The sequence below is a fragment of the Microcaecilia unicolor genome, chromosome 4 (genome assembly GCF_901765095.1).
Source record: "Microcaecilia unicolor chromosome 4, aMicUni1.1, whole genome shotgun sequence".
Classification (NCBI taxonomy): Eukaryota; Metazoa; Chordata; class Amphibia; order Gymnophiona; family Siphonopidae; genus Microcaecilia; species Microcaecilia unicolor.
In genome coordinates, this window is record NC_044034.1 from 248,192,993 (window position 1) to 248,206,161 (window position 13,169).

At 43.3% G+C, this 13,169-nt stretch overlaps 1 protein-coding gene across 5 annotated transcripts in view; it reads right to left on the reverse strand.

Moving 5' to 3' along the window:
• INPP4A (inositol polyphosphate-4-phosphatase type I A) overlaps window positions 1–13,169 on the reverse strand; it is a 349,368-nt gene that overhangs the window by 226,230 nt on the left and 109,969 nt on the right. For 4 of the 5 annotated variants that reach the window (XM_030201389.1, XM_030201388.1, XM_030201387.1 and 1 more), the window contains exon 3: window positions 1,876–1,945. The gene's annotated coding sequence lies outside the window, so the exon portion shown is untranslated. Of the gene's footprint in view, window positions 1–1,875; window positions 1,946–2,057; window positions 2,123–13,169 lie in introns of those variants that run through there. The other variant, XM_030201386.1, reaches the window with a different exon arrangement.

The window sequence follows — 13,169 nt, forward strand, 5'->3', positions numbered from 1 at the left end:
TTTTCCCACATGTTAAGGCCATTTTTACCAAAGCTGTAAATTTTTCTATTTTTTCCATTAATGGCCATGCACGAATGATGCTATTAGCACATGGCCATTTTTTAAAATTATTTAAGTAGCTCTTACCACTATCTATTTTTAGACAGTAAGGGCTCTTGCGTTATCTGTGCCTAACCAGTTAGAGCCATATTCAGTAAATAGCACTCAAATTTAGGTGACGGGAAAAATTTGCACATGCTTGGGAATTAGTTAGAACCATATTCAGTAAATAGCGCTCAAATTTAGGTGACGGGAAAAATTTGCACATGCCTGGGAATTCTGCTGCCATACTCTATCCCTCCCCCTCTACTGTCCCCTTGTCTCCTTTTCCCCTAAAGTGCTCCAATACTAGCTCCACCTTCCTCCCGCAGCCTACTTGCCTTCCCTCAGGCTGCCCCCGCCCCCCCCCAAATGATTTCACTTGGGAATCTCCTTGGTGCTGAAAGCCCCCTCCCCATCCCAGCTGACATCAACTTCCCCCAGCCAACTGGCTGGCAGATTGTTTCTCCGTGCCTCTAAGCTATTCTCTGCTCTCAGACAAGTTTTGTTACTGAAAAATGCAAGAAGAGTGCTTATCCCAAAAGTCGCCCTCACACGATTGCTCCAGACCTGCCGGAAAATTTTCAACGTTAAAAGGTAAGCATTCCTTTCTATGCATCACATGGAAATGTCTGTGCGTCATATGGAATGCTCATTTTTATACTAATGAGCTCATTGTAATACATTTGCATTGGATGATCGTAGCAGCTATGGCAAACGGTTAAAGCCACGCAGAACCCCTTTGTGCATTAGATGCTAAATAATGTTTGCTTTCGACTGGCTCCAACCAGTCTAAAGCAAACACTGCAAGCATGGTAAGCTTTGTGCATCAGGTGTCTTAAAAAAATAAAAAACTGTCGCTGGTTGAATGTCGGCCAGCTTGTGTCTTATGATACATGCCTTTTTTTCCCCCTCAAAACGTCTGAGCACACTAGAAAGGAATAAGTATATCTTCATGGATATTTATTTGGAAACTTTTCTTGCTGGGAAATCTCTTTACTTTAACAAACCATTTGTTTTTCCTTTAAGTTGTGGCATTCATCCTCTAATTCTAAAAAAAATTGGGCACCCAACTTATGCAATTTACAAAATAAGTCAGATACATGTACAACTTAATTGGAGTTAATTATTGGCTTAAATTGGTATTAACTGGCATTAATTTGCACCAATTGGCAGCTGCACATGCAATTGGTCTTAGTCACTATTCTAGAAGGTGTGTGTGCAATTTCTATGAGTTACAGGCGCATGTTATAGAACACAAGGAATTATGCACCTAACTGCCTAACAGGCGCAAACATGTACACCAACCTTTCACATGATGTAAGTGCTCGCGCCTAAGATTAAGAGCAAAACTGCAAACTTGCACTATTATTCTATAATGGCAGTTCCACTTAGTACTGCCTTTCTAGAATTTGTGCTTAGCGCACCTTATCCCGGCACATCAAGTTTGGCAACCTGTTGAGAATTTACCCCTCATTTTGTATTTAATTTCCTTTCTTCAGCATTTTATTTAATTTGTGGGATGTAAATTCTATAAACTTCTTAATAAAGAAGGTGAGTTTTTAGGTAAGACCCTGGACAGTCTTTCTAGCAAGCCTCGGGTGAATGTAGTCACCCCTAGAGTCAGGGCTTTTGGCTTCTGTGGTGGTAGTTGCTAACCCATTTTGGAGTGGAAAGGCCTGATGGATGGATGAGGTTCTTCCACTTTTTGATTCTAACACAATATATTGTTCTTTCAGAAGCATTTAATTTTCAACAACTTCCCATTGCTTGGTAATTCATATTGAATCTACTTACTGAAGGTTGTTTTTATCTATTGAGGCTGTGAAATGTAGCATTTTTACATAAACTCAAGTTCATTGTTGATCTGTAAGGAAAAAAAAAAGAGAAAATTAATCCAATGAACATTGACAAAAGCGAGGCTTTATATATTGGTGAAATATTTTACAGAAAGTGATTAATTCCCCTAGTTTACTCACCTTGAAACATATGGGGATTTTTTTTTTCAATGAAACAGCAGCAAAATATAAAAGTTCATATGGTCACTAAACATATGAATACCTCTTTATAGAATGCCAAATTTTGATATTTTTCACTAACTCTCATTAAAACACAAATACATTCACAAACCAGTTTCCAAAATGAACACTCATTTTGCAAGTTTTTATTCAAGCACTGCTACAAGCTTTCCTGCAGTCAAGTTTCAGCCTGCTTAGAATTGAATAAGTTATGGCTTTGTATGCATATATGATGCTGCTGCAGAGTAGCACTACACAGTCTGAGGGAAAATACAAACACATTAGAAAGAAACAAGTATAGGCACTGTGGACATTTTTCAGGATCAAGTTTAGTGGCAACAGATAACACTAAACAGTTCGGCCTCCATGCAGGCTTTCCTCAACTTAGTAGATGAGAACATATAAGAACAATTTGGACCCCATTTGCCTAGTTCTACCTCCATATACTATTCTAGCTCTGGTTATCATCCCTTCCAGCTCTTACCACTAGCAGCTCAGTTAAGGAGATCTTTCCGTTTTCACCCATCCACTCCAGGGATTTTTTTCTTCAGTAATCTTCCAATGTTATAGGTAAGATTTTCAATTAAAATCACATTCAAAGAGATCTATGTATTCTTTACAATACAACATAAGTGTTACAAAACAGAAACAAATTGATGGAATTATTATTATTCAGTGCAATAACTGTGAGACACTGCTTCCAAGACAAACTGATCTGAATCCATAGAGCAGTGTTGTCCAATTGTTTTCTATTGGGGGACCACATTTTATACTTTGTAACATTCGGAGGGCCAAAACACACATGAACACACGCATTGTACTCTCTTTCTGAGAATCACATATGCCCCCCACCTTCACCCATTCTCTGACATGGATCCCCCTGCCTTCATCCATTCTTTCTCATATGTGCCCCCTCTGTCGTCAATCATTCTCTCTCATATGTGCCCCCCACCATCACCCATTCTCTCTCTGTCTCAAATGTTCCACCCACTGCCATCCATTCTCTCTCTCTCTCATACGTACCTTCTCTACTGAAACGTGGATACATATCAAGGTATAGGGTGAGGTGTGGTTCTGAGAGCTGTAAATCTCCTTTCAAACTGATAAATTATGGCTTATGGTTGTGGACGTGGGCGGGAGTGGGGGTGGAAGGCCCACTGAACTGGTCTGCACAGGGCCCCGCAATTGATAAGACAAGCCCTGCATTCTCTATTTCTCTCATATCTGTCACCCATTCTCTCTCTCTCTCTCTCATATGTGCCCCCTATCAACCGTTCTCTCTCTCATATGTGCATCCCCCAGTCATCACCCATTGTCTCTCTCATATGTGCCTCTCCCCTGCCACCACCCATTCTCTCTCTCTCTTATATGTGCATCCCCCCTGCCGTCACTCATTCTCTCTCTCATATGTGACCCACCATCACCAATTCTCTCTCTCTCATATATGCACCCCATCACCCATGCTCTCCATGTGCCCCCCCTGCTGTCACTTATTCTCTTTCATATGTGCCCCCTGCCGTCACCCATTCTCTCTCTCTCTTTCATATTGTGATAAACCACAGTGTCTGCCCTTACTTGAGGAGGCCGCCAGAGGGCGCTCTCCCATGGAAACTGGGAGCTCCAGGGATCTAGCTGAGTATTGGCATGTATGGGCCAGTAGGGGGAGCTCCAGAGAGATAGCTGGGGGAGTGAGACGAGACTTCTAGGCCAGATCTTTCTGGAACCAGAGGGGCGAGGTCTCAAGAGGTGGGGGAGGTTTATTGGACACCTCATAAATAGCTTCCTCTCAGCAGAGGAAGGAGTTTTGCCCGAGGGAGAGAAGATGGGAGCCTGGAGGCCTGAAGCCTGGACTGTGTGATCCCGGTGCTGTGGAGGAAGGACTGTGTGTCCGAGAAGCTGAAGCAGGCTGAAAGTCCTGGGGTAAGGGAAGACCCCAAAGTATAGAGGTTGGAACTGTGAAGGGTTTAAAAAGAACAAACAGCCGTGGGGTGGAGGATAGGACCGTAAGGTTAAGGTGAATAAAGTGTGTCCTATCCAGGGGAGGTGGCTGTTAAACCCTGAGACCCAGATGTCCCCCAGTAAATGGTCTCAGGGGGGTGAATCACAGTCAAAGAAGAGTTGGAAAGCCAGGTTTCCAAAAGACTGTAACCTAGCTCTAATAAACTGAATTTACATGCAACCAGCTAATTTGCATATTTTTGCAAGCAGAGGAAGCTGTGCTATCTTCCAGAGAAGGGTGACCAGGGGGCCCCACCAGAAGAACTGGTAAGGTGGGTCGGTTACCAGGAGATACAGCGGGGAGGCCGGGCCCGGACTGAAGTTTAATGAAGAGGTCACCCTGAGGGAAAGGGGAGGCCCGAGTCAACGCAGTCACAGAGAAGTTTGGTTTAAAGGTGGTTCCCTGAGGCAAAGGGCTGGTGAGGCCGGGCAGGAGCCACTAGAGGGCCACTGCACACCGGAGAGCACCCCTGGGGGCTTACAATATGTGCCCCCTGCCGTCACTCATTCTCTCTCTCTCATATGTGTACCCCTGCCATTCTCTCTCTCTCTCATATGTGCACCCCTGCCGTCATCCATTCTCTCTCTCTCATATGTGTCCTCCTGCCGTCAGCCCATTCTCTCTCATATGTGTCCTCCTGCCCTCACCCACTCTCTCTCTCATATGGGCCCTCCTGTCACCCATTCTCTCATATGTGCCCCGTATCAACCATTCTCTCTCTCATATGTGCTCTCCCCCGCCACCACCCATTCTCTCTCTCTCATATGTGCCTCCCCCCTGCCGTCACTCATTCTATCTCTCTCATATGTGACCCACCATCACTAAATCTCTCTCTCTTTCTCATATGTGCTCCCCATCACCCATGCTCTCCATATGACCCCTGCTGTCATTCATTTTCTCTCTCATATGTGCATCCCTGCCGTCACCCATTCTCTCTCTCTCATATGTGCATCCCTGCCATCACCCATCACCCATTCTCTCTCTCATATGTGCACCCCTGCCGTCAACCACTCTCTCTCTCTCATATGTGCCCCCGCCGTCACCCTGCTGTCCTGCTCAAGGCAGTAGTGAGATGTGAATGTATGCACTGAAAACCACATCACAGCCTTGCAAATCTCTTTGATGGAGGTTGATCTCAAGTGAGCTAACAACGTAACATGGCTCGGACATTATGAGCCTTGACAAGATCTTCTAGAGTCAGCCCAGCCTGGGCATAAGAGATGCAACCAGTTAGTCAACTGAAAATAGTGTGAGTACCAATTTGGCTACCCTCATCCTGTTAGGGTCAAAAGAAACAAAAGCTGGGTGGACTGTCTATGGGCTTTAGTCCACTCCAGATAGAAGGCTAAGGCTTGCTTGAAGTCCAAGGTATGCAGTAGACTTTCGCCAGGAAAGGCATGCAGCTTTGAGAAAAATGTTGGCAAAACAATTGACTAGTTAAAAAGGAAGTCAGACACTACCTTAAAAAGGAACTCAGGGCATATTTGATGAACTACCCTGTGGTGATTAAACTTCATGTAAGGTGGATCAGCTACTAGGGTCTGAAGTTCACTGACTGTGCGAGCTGAAGTGACTGCCACCAAAAACAAAACTTTCCAGGTGAGATACTTCAGATGGCAGGAGTCAAGAGGCTCAAAAGGAGCACTCATCAGCTGTGTTAGAATGACGCTGAGATCCCATGACACAGTAGGAGGTTTGACAGAGGGCCTTCTCAACATCAAATCTATCATGAATTGAACAACTAGAGGATGAACAGAGATGGGCTTACCTCCTACATGAAAATAGTAAGCATTAATTGCTCCAAAATGTACCCTTATATAGTTGGTTTTTAAACCAGATTCAGAAAGGTGCAGGAGCTATTCAAGCAATTTTTATATAGGGCAATAGAAAGGATCTAGGGCCTTGCCCTCACACTAAGCAGCAAACTTTCAAGAATAACACCTCTTAGTGGAATCCTTTCTGAAAGCAAGCAAGATTTTTGATACACCTTCTTCTATGCCCTTGTTTCTAATTTGTTTTTGTAAACCACATTGAAGCCTTGGTTAGGCCCCATGCGGTATATCAAGCATGTAAAATAAATAAATAAAGATGCATTGAGAGGAGAATCCTAATTCTTCATCAATGCATCTTTAAGGATAGGGTGTAACGGAACTGTGACCCCTTCCTTAGGTGGAGATTCATAGTACAGGACAGATAACATCTCTGCCATAGGCTCTTCCTCCCTCTCCAACTTAAATGGGATGGCTAAAGCTATCTTCTTCACAAAACCTGTGAATAAGAGATTCTCAGTTAGAGATTTACACCTCCCTTGAGGAGCGGAGGAGTCAGAAGGGATTCCATATGACTCCTCTGCCAAGAAGTAATGTGGATCTTCGCCTGACTCCCATGAGCAGTCCAAGTAAGACTCCTTTTCATACTCCAGATGGACAGAGAAAGTCTGTGCCTGCCCTGGCTCCGTGGAACCATGTCCAGGCCCCAAAGTGCCCCAGGGTACAGCTATACTCTCATTCTGCAGGCAAGCTTCCTCCCCTGATGTAGCTCCACAAGCGGACTAGGAGCCTCAGGAAGGAATTAAGGCAGAGCCGCAGCAGGTGCAAGCGCCCTCGATGCCCGAGTGCCATGCAGATGAAACGTGCACCAGCTCCTCCCTGAGCATGGCCCGGTATCGCTCATCAAGGGCAGGAATTGGCACAGGCTGGGGAGCTGGTTCGGAGACAGCCTGAGAAAGAACCAGTGTGGAACCAGAAGCAGGAATCTTGCTGCTTGAAGACTGGTGCATCAGCACCTCCACCAAGGAGGGGGAGCTGTCCTCTCAGTGCCAGCACTTCTTGGGTATCGGCAATGATGTTGCCCTGGCACTCCCAGCACTGTGCATCAAAGGGGACCAATGCTTGTGCTTCTTTAGCTAACCTTCAACACTCAGCATCGCGATCTCACAGCGCCAATGAGGATGACGTTGATCCCATAAGCGTCCAAGGTGTAGGGTCTCATGCTGACTGGTCCTGGGGCCTACTATCAGCGCCCGATGTTGAGGGAGGTGAAGACCTCCTCGATGCTGGTGCACTCCCAGTGGTAGATGAAGTCTGGGCAGCCATCAAGGTCAATGCTTCCGGCGCCAATGTCGATGGACTGGCCTTTGAGGAGCCAAAAGTTTTTTCCTGCTGGACCTGATGCTCCCTTTGTGTCCTCAGCTGCATTTGTAAACAGAGAGAACAAGAAACTCAGGCTGGAGGTCAGGCCCAAGGCATCCAGTGCACCAATTCTGTGAGTCCGTGGCAGAAATCACACAATTACATTGGGCACACCTTTTGAAGCCACTTGGGGTTATGTTATGAAGTATTTATAACCCGCCAACTCTCCCATAATGAGATTCAAGGCGAGGTAACAAATTTAACAACATTCATCAGGATTACAAATAGGCAAATATCTTAAGGAAAACAAAGACTGCAAAAGCTGTACTAGAAATGATGATAAGAAAACAAACATCTTTAACATCTTCTGAAACAGGAAGACTATTTCAGAGACAAACAACTAGAAAACAGAAGGAATATGTAAAAACTGATTTGCATCTAACATAATGGAAATGCAAAAGTTAAAAATATTGACATGACGAGAAGTAAAACAATTATTTAAAGCTTAGTTTTTGTGACAAGTCTTCAGGACAGGCACCAAATAAAAACTTAAAAATCAAGCAGAACACTTTAAAACAAATCCTTGCCTGAACAGGCAGCCAATGTAATCTATTAAGCAAAGGGGGAAACATGGTCATACTTAGATTTTCGAAAGATCAATCTTGCTGTGCATTTCTGAATCAACTGAAGCTTAGCAACATACTTTGCTGCTACACCCAAACATAAAGAGTTACTGTAATCAAGATAAAATAGCCAGTTAAACAATAACCCTGAAAATAAGAGCGTAGCAAAGTTGTTTGAGTTCAAAGTAAGCCTTACGTATTACATTATTTATCCGAGTTTCCACAGACAGAGAAGAATCAAGGGTCACTCACAAGACCTTGGACTCTTTCTCCATTTTCAGTGTGCTTCCATCATTGAATAAGGAATATTAGAAGGATGTATACTGAACCATAAAACCTTTGTTTTTTCTGCCTTCAATTTGAGCCGCACAGAGGTCGACCAATCTACTATTTTCTTTATGCATGTGTAAACAGTAGAAGACACAGAATCAGAATTCTGCTGACTGGAATTAAAAGAAAAATATCATCAGCATACAACATTAAATTGTTGCCCAGGTTCTAAAGGAATCTGTCTCTGAGTGCTCATATAAATATTGCACAATAAAGGGGAAACAGGGTAACCCTGGGGCACACCATAATATACTGTCTGTTGGTTAGAAATAATTTAAACCAAAAAATCCCACTGAATCCACCAATCCACAGCCTGGCAATAAAGTTAATAGTATTTCGTGATTGAGTCAAAGGCGGCAGAAATGTCAATAACAGCATCATTTCGCCACCCCAACACAGTACCTGCTTAAACATAGAGCTCAAAGAGAACTGCATACGTTTCAGTGTTCTGGAATGGTTGGAACCCATGTTGAGATCCATGGAGTGCATTAGATCTTTCAATATAATCAAATAACTGGGAACCAACAACAAATTCCACAAGTTTAACCAGATATCGAGAAAAGAATCACAGCTAAATAAAATTCCTCAATTTGAGGGGCAAAAAGGGGCAAGGCGTAAATCGAGGTTGGTGCTCTGGCCTAAATGGGGCCCAAAGAGTAGCACAAAAAAGAAAGGAAACTTGAAAAGCTGAAAATATAATAAAATAAAAGGAAAGGTACTGAAAATAAAACTATGAAGAGAATGAGAGAAATGAAGGAAAAGGTACATGGAAACTGAAAAAAAAAATCTGCTAATATGTGCTGAAGACAGACCATGAAGACACGACCTCTCAGCTCTGCAGAAAAAAAAAAACAGACTGAGGCACCTGCGCTCTTGTGTCGGGCAGGGAGGCACCAACGAATGCATAGTGGGATGCTGCTAGAATTTTCTACTTTATTTATTTATTTATTTATAGCATTTATACCCTGCTCTTTCCCACTCAATAGCAGGTTCAGTGCGGCTTACAAGGTATGGTACAAAATATCACAGAGATAATACAAAGTATGGTACAGAGTGTCACAAAGATATCCCAGTTATAGAGAGTAGGACGAGACGTGGGGGAGAGGATTGGAGTATGGGTGGTGCTAGTGGCATGGATTAAGCTCGAGATTTAAGATGGGTTGTTGGGGTAGGCTTGTTTGAAGAGGTAAGTTTTCAGCAGCTTTCGGAAGGGTAGATGTTCATTGGTTGTTCGGATGTGTCGAGGTATTGCATTCCAGAGTTTGCTGCCTATAACGGAGAAGTTGGATGCGTAGTAGGTTTTGTATTTGAGGCCTTTGCAATTGGGAAGATGAAGATTGAGATATGTTCGAGAAGATTTGGACCCATTCCTGGCTGGTAGGTTGATCAAGTCGGCCATGTAGCTTGGAGATTCGCCATGGAGGATCTTGTGGATCATTGTGTGGGCTTTGAAGTTTATGCGTTCCTTGATAGGGAGCCAGTGAAGTTTTTCACGTAGTGGTGTTGCACTTTCAAATCGTGATTTGCCAAAAATGAGTCTGGCTGCTGCGTTTTGGGCGGTTTGCAGTTTTTTCATGATTTGGGCTTTGCAGCCGATGTAGATGCTGTTGCAGTAGTTGGCATGGGTTAGTACAGTGGATTGTACTAGATTGTGGAAGGTTTTCTGTGGGAGGAATGGTTTTACTCTTTTGAGTACCCACATCATGTTGAACATCATCTTCGTCGTGGCTTTTGCATGAGTTTCCAAAGTTAGGTGGTTCTCTAATGTTACTCCTAAGATTTTTAGATTGTCAGATATTGGGATTGTAACGTCGGGGGTGGTTAGGGTGGTCGGGAGCTGAGTGGCGTGTTGTGATGAAAGGATTAGGCATTGAGTTTTTTCTTTGTTCATTTTCATCTTGAAAGCGTTGGCCCAGGATGTTAGGATGTTCATGGCAGTGATTATTTTCTCCGAGATTTCTGTAAGGTTGGATTGGAAAGGGATGAATATTGTGAAGTCATCAGCGTAGATGAAGGGGTTAAGACCGGATTTAGATAGGGATTTGGCCAGAGGGATCATCATAAGGTTGAAGAGGATCGGGGATAGAGGGGAGCCTTGGGGGACTCCACATTTTGATGACCACGTAGGCGATATTGATGATGTTGATTTGACCTGATATGATCTGTGTACGCTAGGCAGATGATGTCACTCAGATGTGAGAATACTAATGGAGAACTAAGAACATAAGAATAGTCATACTGGGTCAGACCAATAGTCCATCCAGCCCAGTATCCTGTTTCCAACAGATGCCAAGCCAGGTCACAAGTGCCTGGAGAAACCCAAATAGTTGAAACATTCCATGCAACCAGTGGCTTTCCCATGTCTATATCTCATAGAACTTCAGTTATAACTCCAAATAACAGGAATATCAAAAAGGCAGTGGGTTAATTTGCATGGATCAGTGACTATAACTTCAAATAGGCACAATACAATAGCATCAGGTGGCTTTCTTGTAGCCTGAATGGAAGGGCATGGTTAAAAGTAAACTTCAATGAGCATGGTATACTTAAACTTTTAGTTATCTATTACAACAATCTCACTAACCTTGATGGCTGTGGGGACTGTGGCATAGCTTGGTGGTTAGATATAGAAGGTAGCTGGGGAAGTGGTCCTACAAGACTCAAGGTAGAGAATGCCAAGGCCTAAAATGGTTTACTAATAGAGGCGGTGAATATTGTCAATGAAGTGCATTTTGGACATACTTGGAACTGATGTGGAGGGCAGTTGTGACAGGACAACTGAAATGTCTGTTGAACAACATAGGAGAAGGAAGAGCTGAGGTCAGGCTGCATAAGGAAACATTTATGTAGAATGAACAAATCTCAACTGAGCAGATGGATGAGCCACTTCGGTCTTTATATGCTATCACTTACTATGTTAGTAAGTCAGCTGTAGAAGCAAGACTGCCTAAAGGAGATCCCTCAATTTTGTGCCATTAGTTGGGAAATAAAAGCAGTGCACTTTTTCTAGTGAAAAAGGTGCCGGTACTGAAATGCTAGGCCACCCTTCAGGGGTGGGGGTAATCACTGAGGGACCCTCCCCACAGTAGCCAGGCCCCCTGCAACAGTCACAGAACCTATGACAAGGCAGAATTGGTGTGTAGAGCCTGAGCTCTTTCATTAAAACTTGGAGGACCATGGGTCAATTTTAGCAGCCAATGGAAAAGGTGCCGGTACTCAGTGCCTCCAAGTACCCCCTCAAAAAAGTCCTGAATATAAGCAAGCTGTTGTGCCAGCTTCTCATTATTCCTGTTTATGAACAAATGTCTCTTCTAGTTTCCCTTGCCTCCTATACCTGGAAAGCTAACAGCCAAGTTGTCAACTGGTTCATCTAGCTTTGTCACCATCCAGGCAGATGAATGTAAGTTATGTCCATACCTAAATAAGAAATAGATCTATACCCCCACTATGCACACACATTTCTTTATGCTCTTCTGCACTTACCATTAACCTCTGTAGCTGATCTAAGAATACTTGAATTGTGTCAAGATTTTTTGGTTACAAGCACTTCTGCCTACAGGCTATACCAACCATCCACCACCCTCTCAGTAAAAATAAGACATTTTATATATATATTTCTCCTGAATTTCCTGCCTGCTAGCTTCATTTTGTACCTTGCTTTTGGTTTCTTTTCCTATGGTAAACACTAACTTCTTGTACTTTACTGCATTCTGCTAAACATTCAAAATGTTTTTAATCATAACGTACCTTCCCCCTTCTTTACTCCAAAGAATTAAGGTTCTTGACATTCCAAATCCATTTTACTAGCCCTTGCTCAGTTATGCCCCAGAAATGGTTACATACAGATCTTCTCAGAACTGCTACCATCTAGCAAAGGTGTAGCACCTAGAACTGAGTTTAGTACACCAGTGCAAATTTAAGAAGCATTTTATTTCAGTGTATGCAAAATTAGGCTGTAGAATTTACGTCTTTGCTAGATGGTGGCAGTTCTGAGAAGATCTGTGTGTAACCATTTCTGGGGCATAACTGAATAAGGGCTAGTAAAATGGATTTGGAATGTCAGGAAACTTAATTCTTTGGAGTAAAGAAGGGGGAAGGTATGTTATGAGTAAAAACATTTTAATTAAACTGAAACTATATACACACTGGTTGTGAGGATGCAGCCTGGAACAGAATAAAATGGGCCTAGGAGGGTGAAGTTGTATTGAAGACTCCAAAGAAATTCTACTTGAGGATTGCCTGACCAAACTGGCTGTCAAGTCAGGTATCCTGCTCAAGGCCATAGTGGGATGTGAACGTATGGACTGATGACCACGCTGCAGCCTTGCAAATCTCTTCAATGAAGGCTGGTCTCAAGTGGACTACCAACACAGCCATAGCTCTGACATTATGTGTTTTGACATGGTTCTCCAGAGTCAGCCCAGCCTGGACATAAATGAAAGAGATGCAGTTTGCGAGCCAATTTGAAACAGTGCATTTACCGATGCCCACCTCCAACCTGTTGGGATCAAAAGAATAAAAAGTTGAGTGGACTGTCTATAGGGCCTAGTCCACTCCAAGAAAAAAAACAAGGCTTGCAATGCGCTTTCCCCAGTATGGGTGTGCAGTGCGCTTTCGCCAGGATGCAAGTGCAGTTTTGTGAAGAATGCCAGCAGAATGAATGATAAAGATTGAACTCCAACATTACCATTGGAAAGAACTTAGAGTGGGTGTGAAGAACTACTCTGTTGCGCTAAAATTTTGTGTAAGGTGAAACTGCTACTAGGGCCTGAAGCTCACTGACCCTGCTGTGAAGTAACTGACGATTATCGACAACACAAACGGATAAGGGTAAAGAGTTTTTAAACCTGTACAGACATTACTGAAAAGAAAACAAATCTGCGATTCTGTGACCAACAGCGATGTAAAAGTGGCTGTGGTAGAGAGGTTTAACCGCACACTAAAGTCTAAAATTTGGTGATACTTCACCATGCAAAACATTTTGCTATAT